The sequence below is a fragment of the Gastrolobium bilobum genome, unplaced genomic scaffold, assembly GCF_033153095.1.
Source record: "Gastrolobium bilobum isolate Gb01-03AN ecotype WA unplaced genomic scaffold, APGP_CSIRO_Gbil_v1 utg2246, whole genome shotgun sequence".
NCBI lineage: Eukaryota > Viridiplantae > Streptophyta > Magnoliopsida > Fabales > Fabaceae > Gastrolobium > Gastrolobium bilobum.
This window is the reverse complement of record NW_026895701.1, coordinates 64,255-77,633: the sequence shown is the minus strand read 5'-3', so window position 1 is coordinate 77,633 and position 13,379 is coordinate 64,255.

Here is a 13,379-nt window from a genome sequence, read left to right as displayed (position 1 = left end):
TCGATTAAAGAGGGAGATTTAATTGATTAAATCTCGAGTCAACTATTTTTGCCTATTTTGACCATTTAATCGATTAAATATTTAAGTTAATCGAGTAATGATGGGCAGGTTAGTAGATAGTTCTGGGTAAGGGGCAAAATGATTATTAATTAATTAATGAGGGGCAAAAGGGTCAAAAAGACTATGATATATGGTTAGAAAACTCTCATCACGTAGAATAATTTACAAGATCAATTGCAAAAAATTTCAAAAGAAATTTTATCATGAATTTACTGATTGAGAAAATTATATTAAGTTTTACTTTTTTTATTAATATCATTGCATTTCTTTGTTATTTTTTTTATCGCCTCTTGTAATTTTGAATGTTTTTCAAAAATTCATATGGTTTTTTAAAATCTTATAAACTCATATTGTGTTTTCAAATCTTATAAATTATATTAAAATCCATTAAAATCTAATCTTATGAAATCTTGATTGTAAAAAATGTCTTTTAAAAAGTCTTTAAAGTCTCTCAAATTCTAATAGTCTTTTAAAATCTATTAGATTTTTTATCTCAAAAAAATCTTTCAAAATCTTAATCCAATACACCCCTAACTTTCTTTTATCATGATTTTTGTGGGAAAAAACGACCATCATATAACAGGAAGCAAAATAATTTTTCCTAGTGAAAGAAAAATGCATCTGGGTCTCATACATGTAATAAAAACAAAAAAGGTTGTTGCGGAAACCAATGGGTCAATAGGTAAAAATTTTTATATCCTGTTACGTATATTTATTATTTTAAAGGATGATTATTTTATTTAATTTTTTTTATCCACTTTCTTTTTTCATTATTTTTATGAGAAATTATCCGTTTACAATTTTTTTTTATAAATTTTTACAAATTACACTATGTACTTTCGGAAATATATAGTATAACTTAGTGTATTTCTGGGAGTACAAATATAGTTTGTAAACAAAAAATATGTAAATATAACCCTCTATTTTTATTATATATTTTTCTCTTACTTAAAAGATATAATTTTATATTTTTTAAAAGGATAATTATCAAACCCTTAGTTTTAATAAACCGTAACTGCAAAAAAAAAAAAAATTAATTTAATAATTTGAATATCAAGTGTTAATACGTGAAATTTGTTTATTTTTAGTAACTATTAATAGGAGTTTGAAATATTAATAGACCCGATTAATTCAGTTTCGGTTTGTAAGAATTGAGGTTTCCAAAAGTCAAATCCATTATCTTTTTAAGTAGGTCAAATCTAGCTAAATAGACAAAAATTAGATGACCATACCAAATTAGACAAAAATTATCTTAGTAAATGAAAGTGGGAATAGAAAATTAGATGACCATACCAAATAATAGTTTTGGAAAAAGCTATATGGTGCGGGTGGTTATTTATTTGAACGATTTAACAGCAAAAAATGAACAACGAGTTCAACGCGTTTCAATCAATTAAGAGAGTATGCGTTTCGCTGAAAAGACAGGCTGACGATGTTATTAGCAAAATTAAAACATTGGCGTCCACCACCGTCACATCGTGGATAGAATAGCTGGACATGTGGAAGTTAGGAAGCCAGTGGTGTGGCGGTGAGCTGTCCCAAGTTTCATGCTCCCATGCTTCGTACTTCAAAAATTTTGTGGAATATTTACGATATTGGCAACAGATAATATAAAAAATTTGGTCCTGATAAATCTTCATAGATAGATAGCAATTTGGATTGACACAATAAAAATTTAACACGAATGTAAATACATTTAATATAAATACAATATAAATTTAAATTTTGGTTGACACTTTTAACACAAATATCATTTTTTTATTTTATGGGCTAACACAATATAATACAAATAATTGATAAATTTATAATATATTATATATTACGCTGGTTGACACGATATGACATATATAAACTATTAATTATAAAATTATATTATTTATTATATGAATCGACACAAAATTATATAATACGAATAATAGGTTTATGATACAATACGATATAAATAATTTATAAAAGAATTAATTCATGACAATTTTAGGCTTGCGAGTTGACATGTAACACAATATTTTTTTTTTTCAAATCAATTTTTTCCCACTCAAATATAATACAAATTTAAAATGAATTTATCCAAATACTAACTTTTCATTTCGTGTCGAAAGTTGTCACTCGTGTAAAATATCACGAAAATTAATATATTTGAAATTTTATATTTTTAAAAAAGATGTATTTGCTATTTTTTATAATTTAAAATTTTCTTTTCTGAAAATATCAAAATAATATAATAATAGTTCTTTGTATTCATATTATACTTTAAAATTTTAATTTTAACTTTTTATAAATTAACAAGGCAGAGTAAAAAAATTGTAATTAATTATTAAAATTTAAGTATGAATAATTTTAAAAAATTTCTCAATTTATAAAATAAATAGTTTTTAATTATTATGCCTTACACTAAAATATATTATAAGTTACTCAGCTTTTTAAATTTTTTCAATTAATTATTTATTCTATAATTTTTAAAATATTAAATTAATTATGCATACATTTTTTATAATTTTAAATATTTTATAATCTATACTTTTTTTGTAAATAAAAGATTAGAACATGATAGTTAAAATATCGATTTATCACTATAATTTTATGATTTTTTTCATCAAAATAATTTTACCAATCTTTGAAGAACTTTACGATTTTTTTTATATTAAAATTTTGTGTTTTATAATTTTTTTCCATTTTTATTTTTACATAAAATCTCAATTTTAACTAATTTGAATTAAATATCAATATCCCATAGACAAACACAAAATATTTATTAAGTGAAAGTACATCGGAAGATGATAACCACGATTTTCTTCCGAAAAACAATGTTATATTTTCCTAGTAAACTGTCACAGACTCACAATATAAAAAAAAAGAAAAAAACAAACTATAATAAAATCAGAAATATTATTTTTAAAAATAATTCACAATTTTTTTAAAAACTAGTGGTCCTTCTTCCGTTCTTCGTTCCAAACAGAAGTATCACGTAAAAACCAGATGTGATTGTTTAATTGATAAAATTCTTGATCATGAACTGCATTGCATGCAAGAGGGCACAATTAGAACACCGCAACTTCCGACCGACACGCTGTCAACCATAAATGGTTGCACGCGATTCCTGGCGCTTGCATACACAATAGTTTTTCAATTTTAAAAGTCAGTTCTGTATTAAATGATAGTTTAGTTGACATATAAGAGATGAGAAAATGAAGGTAAAAATAGTGACGTAGTCACATTCACACCAGCAGGTGCCAAGGCACCTGCTTGTTTTATTTTAATTTTTACTTATTATATATATTATATAATTGATTATAATTAATTAATGTTAAAATTATAATTTGGTACCACCTAAATAAAAAAATTAAATACTTAATACAAAGTAACGACAAACTATCTAAATACAAACAAATAATGAGGAATGTGTATAATACGGTTATTTTTGTGTTTCACCTTTTTTACTTTTTATCTTGTTTTTTTTTCTCTTTATTCTAATCAATTATGTTATTTATTTTTATTCTTATTATTAAAAAAAAGACTTCTAAACTTAATTACAAAAATGATTAGTTGATCTATTTTAAAATTTGGGTACAACTAAACTAAATAAACCCATTTAAAAGTAGGGAATATGGTTTATCTTTTTAAAAGACACAACATTGTGTCCTTTTAATTTTTGATATTATATCTTACTGATAAGACATAGTTATAATATGAAAAAAAATTCCTCAATCACTTCAACTGAAGTAGAGAGAGAAAAAATGTAACTTTTGATAATTTGTGTAATTACGATAAATATTTTGAAAATTTGATATGTCAAATTTTTTGGCACCACCTAAATTTTTGGGCTAGCTTCGCACTGAGTAAGAGTATGTATTCAATCTTCTCCAATATTATCTCTGGGAGGAATTTAAAACTTTAATAGTAGATTTGTTCCGAATAAAATTACTGGTAAAAGACATATGTGATTGATCTAAAAATAAAATAAAAAGTCAGTTTTTTACTTTTCTTTAATCCAAAATCAATTAATAAAGATACAAGTTTAATCAACTCGCTGAATTATTGATCATGAAATCTACCACAAAGATTTGCGGGCGTCAGCTATTTTATCCCTAATTAGTAGCTATATATTCGCGGATAGGTACTGTAATATTGTTTAGAAAACACTTACTATTTTAATAAACATTTTTATTGGAGGAAGGTTATACTTACAACTTTTTTTTTTACAATATTTTACAATCATATCTTATCACCGTTGATTTCCGTCAATTAACGGTTATCATTTATTGTGAATTAATAATTAATTAATGAATTTAATTTGTTAAAATGATAACCGTTGATTGACAAAAATCAAGGGTGATAAGATATAGTTGTAAGAGGTTGTATAAAAAAAAATTGTAACTATAACCTTACCCTTTTTATTATATGAATATTATAGATATGTTTATTAGAAATATTATATTTATAAATTTTTTATTTATAAATTCTTACAAACTACATCTTAATAATATATAAAATCTTCATCCAAACTTTGGCAACTTTACTGACGTGTCACTCTCTCCTTCATTCTTAGGTTTGTGTTCACACTTGAAAGAATTTGAAATGTTTTTTCTTTTGGAAACTTTTAAAATTCGAATTTTCAAAATCATGGGTGAGAAAAATAGTTCAAATTATGTAGTGGAAGACACATGCATTAATGATCCACTACTTTCTACATAGGTTATTGTAAGGACTAATAATTGTTGGCAGCTTTGTATTAATAACTCATTACTTTTTGCATTGGTGGGTGGAAAAGTATTTAAATTCAAAATTTAAACTTAAAAGTGAGAAAAAAGTTCATCATTAATATCTCACTACTTTCTGCATAGGTAATTATTAACCCTATTAATATCCCACTATTGGGCTTAATTATTAAAAAATGAAATTATTTTGAGTATAAATAAGATATGTGTTACTGAGTTTTTTCATTTGGTAATTAACTTTTGTTCATATGTTTCTTTTTTTCTCTGTCTATTTGTCTTCTTCATCTTCTCAAGTTGTTCTTCCATTATATGAACATATAACTTTTTTTTTGTAGCTCTATTGTAGAGTAAAGCTGACAGGATGATTTGGAATCACTAGAATATGTACTTCTTTACTTCCTTAAAGGACGGTATGACATTCTTCTCTATCTTTTTTTCTTTTACAAGTATTTTTCCATAACCCAATACCATGAACGATATGATATAATAAAATGTCTTTACTTTTAAATGACTAAATATGTTTAGCCTTGTTATCAAAAAAAAAATATGTTTAGCCTTCCTTGTTTGTGCTTTTTGTGCACCATCTCAAAATTCAACACGGTAAAAATTTATCTTTTATGTTAAAGTGCTTATATTTTCTATCTTTAATGTCTGCAAGAGCAAGATGAATTTTTCCTCTATTCTTTTTGTCCATACATAATTTATTACTAACTGTTGTTGTTCTTTAATTTATTTTTGTTCTTGACATATATGTTTACCGAGATGGTGAAAATGATGATTTTGATATGGATGATATTACTTTGACCTCATAAAACCATCATATATTTATTCAAAGGATGTTCGAAGTGTGCCATATACTAGACCAGTGCAACCCAGCAACGTAGTTTCAAATGGTAATTTAGAAGAAGACAAGATAGAATAAACTAGAATGTTGCTCTAGTTCTATACTTTTGTTGCTGGAATGTTGTTCTCACATGTTTGTCATGAAATTGTAAAATGTCATTATGCATTATGTGTAGGGAACGAGGAGTCAGCATCTCATTTTATTTTTTACTTGATGTTTTACTTTTTTACAATAAGCTACATGTCTTTTAATATTCCTAGAATCAATAATTATTATAGTTGTTACATGTATTAGTTTATTCATCATTGAAATCCTTCAAATTTAACTCAACAGAAATGAGTAGTCATTCAAATATAAATTCCTTTGTTTTAATTTCAAAAAATAAATAAAATTTAATAAAATGAATTTATATCAAAACACATACAAGGGAAAAAAAATTCAAAAAAATAAATTATGCGTTATGTTTTAGGAAACAAGGAGCCACCATGTCATTAAATTTTTTGAGTGTCTTTAATTTTTCCCCCATAAGATTGTGCATTAAAATTTTTATATAGAAATGAATAGATGTTGTTAAATGGACATTCATGTTAATTAAATTACTGCAATGGAAAACGACAAACTACCAATGGATTGTCATCTTCATAAGGTTACATATACAAAAAGTAATCGTGCATAATCATAATCATCAAAAAATAGTTCATAAAGCATATTATGGTTGATTATTATTATTACAATTATGGAAAATCAATAGATGCTTTTTTTACAACTAACAGTATTTGAAAAGGCAAAACTCAAGCAATCTATCCATTCGTTTTTATCATAATATCCCCTCAAATTTTCCAGATAATTGCATTGGAAAAGTAATTAGATGGCTTAATTAAAATTATTAACAAATTAAAATGGAACATTATTTAGCAAAACTATTTTTTTTTAAATAAAGAAATATAGGAATGCAATTAGGTGGGACATAGCAGCCTAAACTATATTTTAATATTTTTCTTTTAAAAATTATATGGCTTAATTGAGCAATATAATTAGGGATTGGAGATATCTGCTTTAAATGCTCATATTGAAAATATTAAACTAGAAGAGAAATTGGTGGCTTTTCAATTCCAAAATATAATACAGGTGTGTGAAGTTTTTTTATCTTCCAATAAATTTATCATAATTAGCATTGAAACCACCGTCCTATAAAAACAAAAGCGAAAATTCCATAAGGCAACAAGTTTTTTTTTATAAAAAAAACAATTCCTAAATATAATATAAAAAAAAAAAAATTCAAGTATTTTTTTTAAAAAAAGTTTAACATATATGATTTAAATATTTAAAAAATTTAAATAAAAACAAAAAATTATAAATTAAAAGCATTTTTCGTCTCAACCATAAAATGCTCTCTCGATTTAATAATAGTATAGTTATAAATTCAATAATATTTCAAAGTACTCGGAATAGTAAAAGTTAAAATTTAAAGATAGTTTACCAATTTTTTTTTAAGATAGTGAAACAATATTGACTGCAAAAACACCAATATTTTATGTACAAGTATATTTTTTAAAAAACTTTTAACATAAATATTTTAAATATATATGTAGAACCAATATTAAATTTATTTAAAAAAGTTATTAAAAAAAGCTTTTTATAAAATATATACAATTAATACAAATTATGTTAAATTTTAAATTTTAAAATTAAATAAAAAAATGACATCTATTATTCTGTAAAAAAATAAAATATAAAAATTTAATCACTGTAAAAATGAATGATCATTCAATAACCAGTGACCATCCAACTCTTGCATCATATAAAGATATTTGTCATTAAGTATTTTACATACAATTTTAATATTTCTCACACTTTCTAAAAAATTGTTACGCCTATTAATAATATTTTTTTTCATAGATAGCCTATTGATAATATTTATTATTATATCTATTAGGTGGGAAAATATTTAATAGGGTTAATTTATATTTTCTGAATTTAAATTTTGAACTTTATAAGTGAGAAAAAAGTTCAGCATTTAATGTTTCTGCCGTGCAAAAAAAGATATATATTAAATTTAATATAAAATTATAGATTAAATAAAAAATATTTAAAATTAGAAAAATAAATACATAGTTGTTAAAAAAAATTCAAAATTGAAAATTAAATGAAAAAAATAAGAAGTGACATATTTAAACTTTAAAAGAAAAAAAATTAAAAATTGCTCTTAAAAATAAAGAAAAATTCCGTACAAGTATTTTTAAATTTTCATTAACATAAACATTTTAAATATATGTGTATAACCAATATAAAAAATTAAAAATTATAGAAAAGATAAAAAAATTAATTTTTCAGAAAAACATTTATCTTTAATACAAAATGATTTAATTTTTAAATTTTAAACTTTAATAATAAAAATGACATCTATCGTTCTCTAGAATTATACAAAATTTAAATAAATATAAAATTATATATTAAACAAAAAAATATTTAAAATTAAAAAAATATATGTATAGTTGATAAAAAATAAAATGCAAAAGAATAAAAAATGACATATTTATACTTTAAAAGAAAATAAATTCAAATTTTAATTCAAAAAAATAATACAAAAAGAAAACATTTTTTCGTACATGCATTTCTTTAAAAACATATTTAACATAAACGTTTTAAATATATATGAATAACCCATTTAAAAAAATATGAAAAATTATAAAGAAGTATAACCAAAAAATTGAATATATATATACTTAAAACCAAAGTAAAATTACACTTATAATTATATTTAATTATTTGAAATTAAAATATAAATCAGTCATAACTTATTATTTTTAAAGGTTCTTTTTTTCTGCAATGACTGCAGCTAACTTATTTACATTAATCTCAAAATGACGTCGTTTTGGAGCAGAAATTAATGTATTCTTATAATTTTAATTTATTTCAGGGTTATAATAGTATTTATCATTATAATTTTTTATTCTTTCAATAGAGAACGATGTCATTTTGAGAGTAAATGAAAATAAGTTATATGCAAACACTGTAGAAATACTTTTCTCTATTTTTAAATATAAAAATCTTTGTGTGGCTAAGAGTTTATTACAATATTAAATGTAATAACTCAAATTATATTTGTCCACTATTCATCTAATATATATATGTCACAAATACACACTCTTTATAAAGTCGATTTAGAGACAACTATAGAAAACATAGATAGATAATCATATAGATGTTTATAAAGTCGATTTAGAGACAACTATAGAAAACATAGATAGATAATCATATAGATGCAACTATAGGAACTTTTTTTTTTTATAAATATAAAAGTTTATTACATCCTGATATAAAATAATGACAAATAGAGATGGCAAAATAGGCTCGGCCCGTAGGGCCGACCCATTCCACCTGGCAACACTTTTTTTCTTATATTTATTGTATAACAAACCATGCCGACGTAAAAAGAATGACCATTCAGTGAACAATGATCATCTAACTCATGTATCATAAAAAGATATTTTCTATTAAGTATTTAATATTTAATATTTAAAATTTAAACTTTTCAAATTTGATTTTTGAACTTTAAGACTGGAAAAATAGTTCAACATTTAATGTTTCAGCGGTGGGAGAAACGATATATAAATTAAATTACTGTAAAATTATAATTTAAACAAAAAAAGATTTAAAATTATAAAAAAATATGTATAGTTGATAAAAAATAATTTAAATGCAAAAAAATAAGAAATGACATATTTATACTTTAACAGAAAATAAATTTTAATTTTAATTTAAAAAAATAATATAAAAAGAGAACATTTTTTGGTACAAGTATTTTTTTAAAAACATATTTAACATAAACATTTTAAATATATATGAATAACCAATTTAAAAAAAATATAAAAATTATAAATAAGTATAACCAAAGAATTGAATATATATACTTAAAACCAAAGTGAAATTACACCTATAATTATATTTAATAAATCTAAATTTTATGTGACTTTAAGATATAAATCAGGTATAACTTATTATTTTTAAGGGTTCATTTTTTGCAACGACCGCAAATAACTTATTTGCATTAAGCCCAAAATGACGTCGTTTTGGGGCGGGAATTAAGGTATTTTTTAATTTTAATTTATTTCAGGATTATAATAGTCTTTATCATTATATTTTTTAATCTTTCAAAAGAGAACGATGTTGTTTTGGGAGTGAATGCAGATTACTTATCTGCAATCACTATAGAAATATTTTTCTGTATTTTTAAATATAAAAATCTATTATATGCTGATATAAAATATTGATAGTTAGAGATGACAAATTGGTCTCGATCTATCCCGTCTGCCAACATATATTTTTTTCTTCTCATATTTACTGTCTAGCAAACCCATCATTGTGTGGCTAAATGTTTATTAGAATATTAAACGTAATAACTCAAATATTTTTTAACTCTTCATCTAATATATATATATATATATATATATATATATATATATATATATATATATATATATATATATATGTCACAAATACATAATATTTAGAAAGCCGATTTAGAGACAACTATAAAAAATATAAATAGATAATAATATGGATGCAACTATAAGAACTTTTTTTGATAAATATAAAAACCTAATACATGCTGATATAAAATGCATATAAAATGCTGACAAATAGAGATGACAAAATGGGCTCGGCCCGTAGGGCCGGCCCACTCCACCTGGCAACATTTTTTTTTCTTATATTTACTGTCTAACAAACTATGCCGATATAAAATGTTGACAATTAAAGATAACAAAATAGGTTCGGCCCGGAGGGCCGACCCACTCCGCCCTCCAATACTTCCCCATTATATTTATTGTCTAACAAATCCGTCTTTGTGTGGCTAAGATCATTGGATTTACTGTTATAAATATTTCAGAAACAAACATCTATAAAAAATGAACAATTATATCATGATAAATGAAAGTCTATCTCTAAAAAATACTAAAAGAAGTCTAGTCAAACTACGTAATTTTTGAATGATTACGGGACAACCGAATATAATGGCATTTGCATTTTATATCAAATGACAATGATGCCTTTGCAAAGTTTGGTGGATCGTAAGTAATCACTAAGCCGAGGCCATAGATATAGAATTTTATACATGGAGTGGAGTTCCATTAGAACTAACAACAAAATTAATTCTTATTGATTACTCAATTAATACTTATACAATTAAGGTAATGAATAGTCATTTGAATTACCACATTCAACTTCAACTATGAAGTGTTTGTTAGAATATTAAACATAATAACCCAAATATTTGCCAATTCTGTATGTACAAAAAGTTAGAGTTAAGTACCTAATAGTTTTGATTTAAATAAAATGCAGAGATATACTTTTACGATTTGCGTTAACTTTTACGATATAGACAAACCGATTTCTTTTTTCTCCGTGCATCGCACGAGTAATAGACTAGTTATATATTATGGGTAGACAGGGTAGTACATATTAGAAATGTTATTAGAACCGGATCGGCCATTGACCCGGATGAGGTACCGAGTCACTGAGTTAATGGTTCAACCGGCGGGTCACTGGTTGAACCGCATAAATCAGATATATATATATATAAATTTATATTTTATATTTAATTATATAATAAATATTTTAAATAGTGCCATTTAAACAATAACCTGATGTAGTTTAGTGGTATTTGCTATGTTGTATATAATCAATACAAGGGGTTCGAATCCCATTAGATGCAATTTTTGAAATAATTCGGCGCTCCTCACTCTAATTTGTTGGGTTCGAATCCCACCCTGGTCCAATTTAATAACACTGCGTATTAGAATGTATGTATGTATTACCTATAGTAGTGTAATTTGTAAGAGTTTAAAATTTTTTACCTTAAACTTCAATTTGAATACACACAACACGTAATACAAATACTTTATGTCAACCACGCATTCAACAAGCAAGCACAAATAAACAAAACAAAATTATTTCAAATTTTATTTATTTGAGAACATGTTTTAAGGGGGCGTATTGGATTGAGATTTCAAAAGATTTTAATGGATTATTTTCGGACAAAAAATCCACTGGTATTCGATAAAGGACTGAAAAAAAGTCACGTAGTATTTGATTAGGATTTTAAAAGATTATTTTAGAGTCCATCCAAATCTATTGGTATTCAATCAGGATTTTAAACAAAGAAAAAACAATCTTGTGGTATTCAAAAATCTAACGATTTTAATGGATTTTCTATTGGTGTGGATTTCGTGAGACTTTTTAGTGAGAAATATAAATAGGAAGCCTCTCTCACAATCTCACCCTAACCCCTAGGATTTCTTGAGATTTCTCTATTGCAGTGTTTTCGTCTTCCTTTGATGGGTTGACCCGCTTAAAACCAGGTTCAGCATGGAATGGAAGCTTCATCAAAGATCAAAAACAGCAGATTTTTGAGCGATTTTCATCACAAAATAACCCAAAAAAACAAACCAATAAGATTATAATATAATCCATCTCAAAAACAACATATTTTTGAAAGCTCTTGAAGTTTAAAAAATGATTTTAAACAAAGAAAAAACAATCTTGTGGTATTCAAAAATCTAACGATTTTAATGGATTTTCTATTGGTGTGGATTTCGTAAGACTTTTTAGTGAGAAATATAAATAGGATGCCTCTCTCACAATCTCACCCTAACCCCTAGGATTTCTTGAGATTTCTCTATTGCAGTGTTTTCCTCTTCCTTTGATGGATTGACCCGCTTAAAACCAGGTTCAGCCATGGAAGCTTCGTCAAAGCTAAAAAACAACAGATTTTTGAGCGATTTTCATCACAAAATAACCAGAAAAAACAAACCAATAAGATTCTAATATAATCCATCTCAAAAACAACATATTTTTGAGATCTCTTGGAAGTTTAAAAAATGATTTTTCAAACTATGGGTCGCAATTTTTCTTGGCATAAAAATGTATGATTTTTGTATTAAAAATAACATAAAATCCTCAAACCAATTTTCGTTTTACACCAATGAAACAAGATCAATTTAAAGAAAGATTGAAACTTTCATATTATAAACCCTATATTTCGTAACAATACATTCATGAACGAAATTCCTTCACTATAGGAAACGATTTCAAACAATTTTTGTATCAATAGATAACTAAAAACTTATTTTTCAAAAGCCCAAAACAATTTAATGAATACTTAGAAATTCAAGTTTTAATATATTGATTGAAAATAATTTGAGAAAGTTTCTAAACTTTTATGTAATAAAACTCAGAAGGAATTTGGATCCTCTGGTCTACGAAGTGGTGTCAGGTTGAACCCAAAGAGCAGTCAAGTCAGATGATCCATATGAAAGTAACAGTGGCTAATAATATGTCTTTCCTTTGTACGGCTATCTATGCCAACCCGAGAGAAAATGACCGTAAGCTGCTCTGGGAAGATTTAAAGAATCTTAGCAGAAATATTTCAGAGCCTTGGTTAGTAGTGGGGACTTTAACGAGATCTCTAGTGTTATGGACAAAACATGTGGCACCCCCTAATAAAACAAAGTGTGATTTCTTTGCTTATGTTCTACAGGAGTGCGAGCTTGGTGATATGGAATTTTCTGGTTCTAAGTTTACTTGGCAAGGTCCAAAATGGGGCGATCTACGTAGAGTTTACAAAAGATTGGACAGATTTGTTGCAAATCTCAATTGGCGTCTTCAGTTTGATAATGCCAAGGTTTGCCATCTTCCTAGAATTTTATCAGATCACTGTCCCATTTGGTTTAATCTATTTTCTAATTGTGATCCGGGAG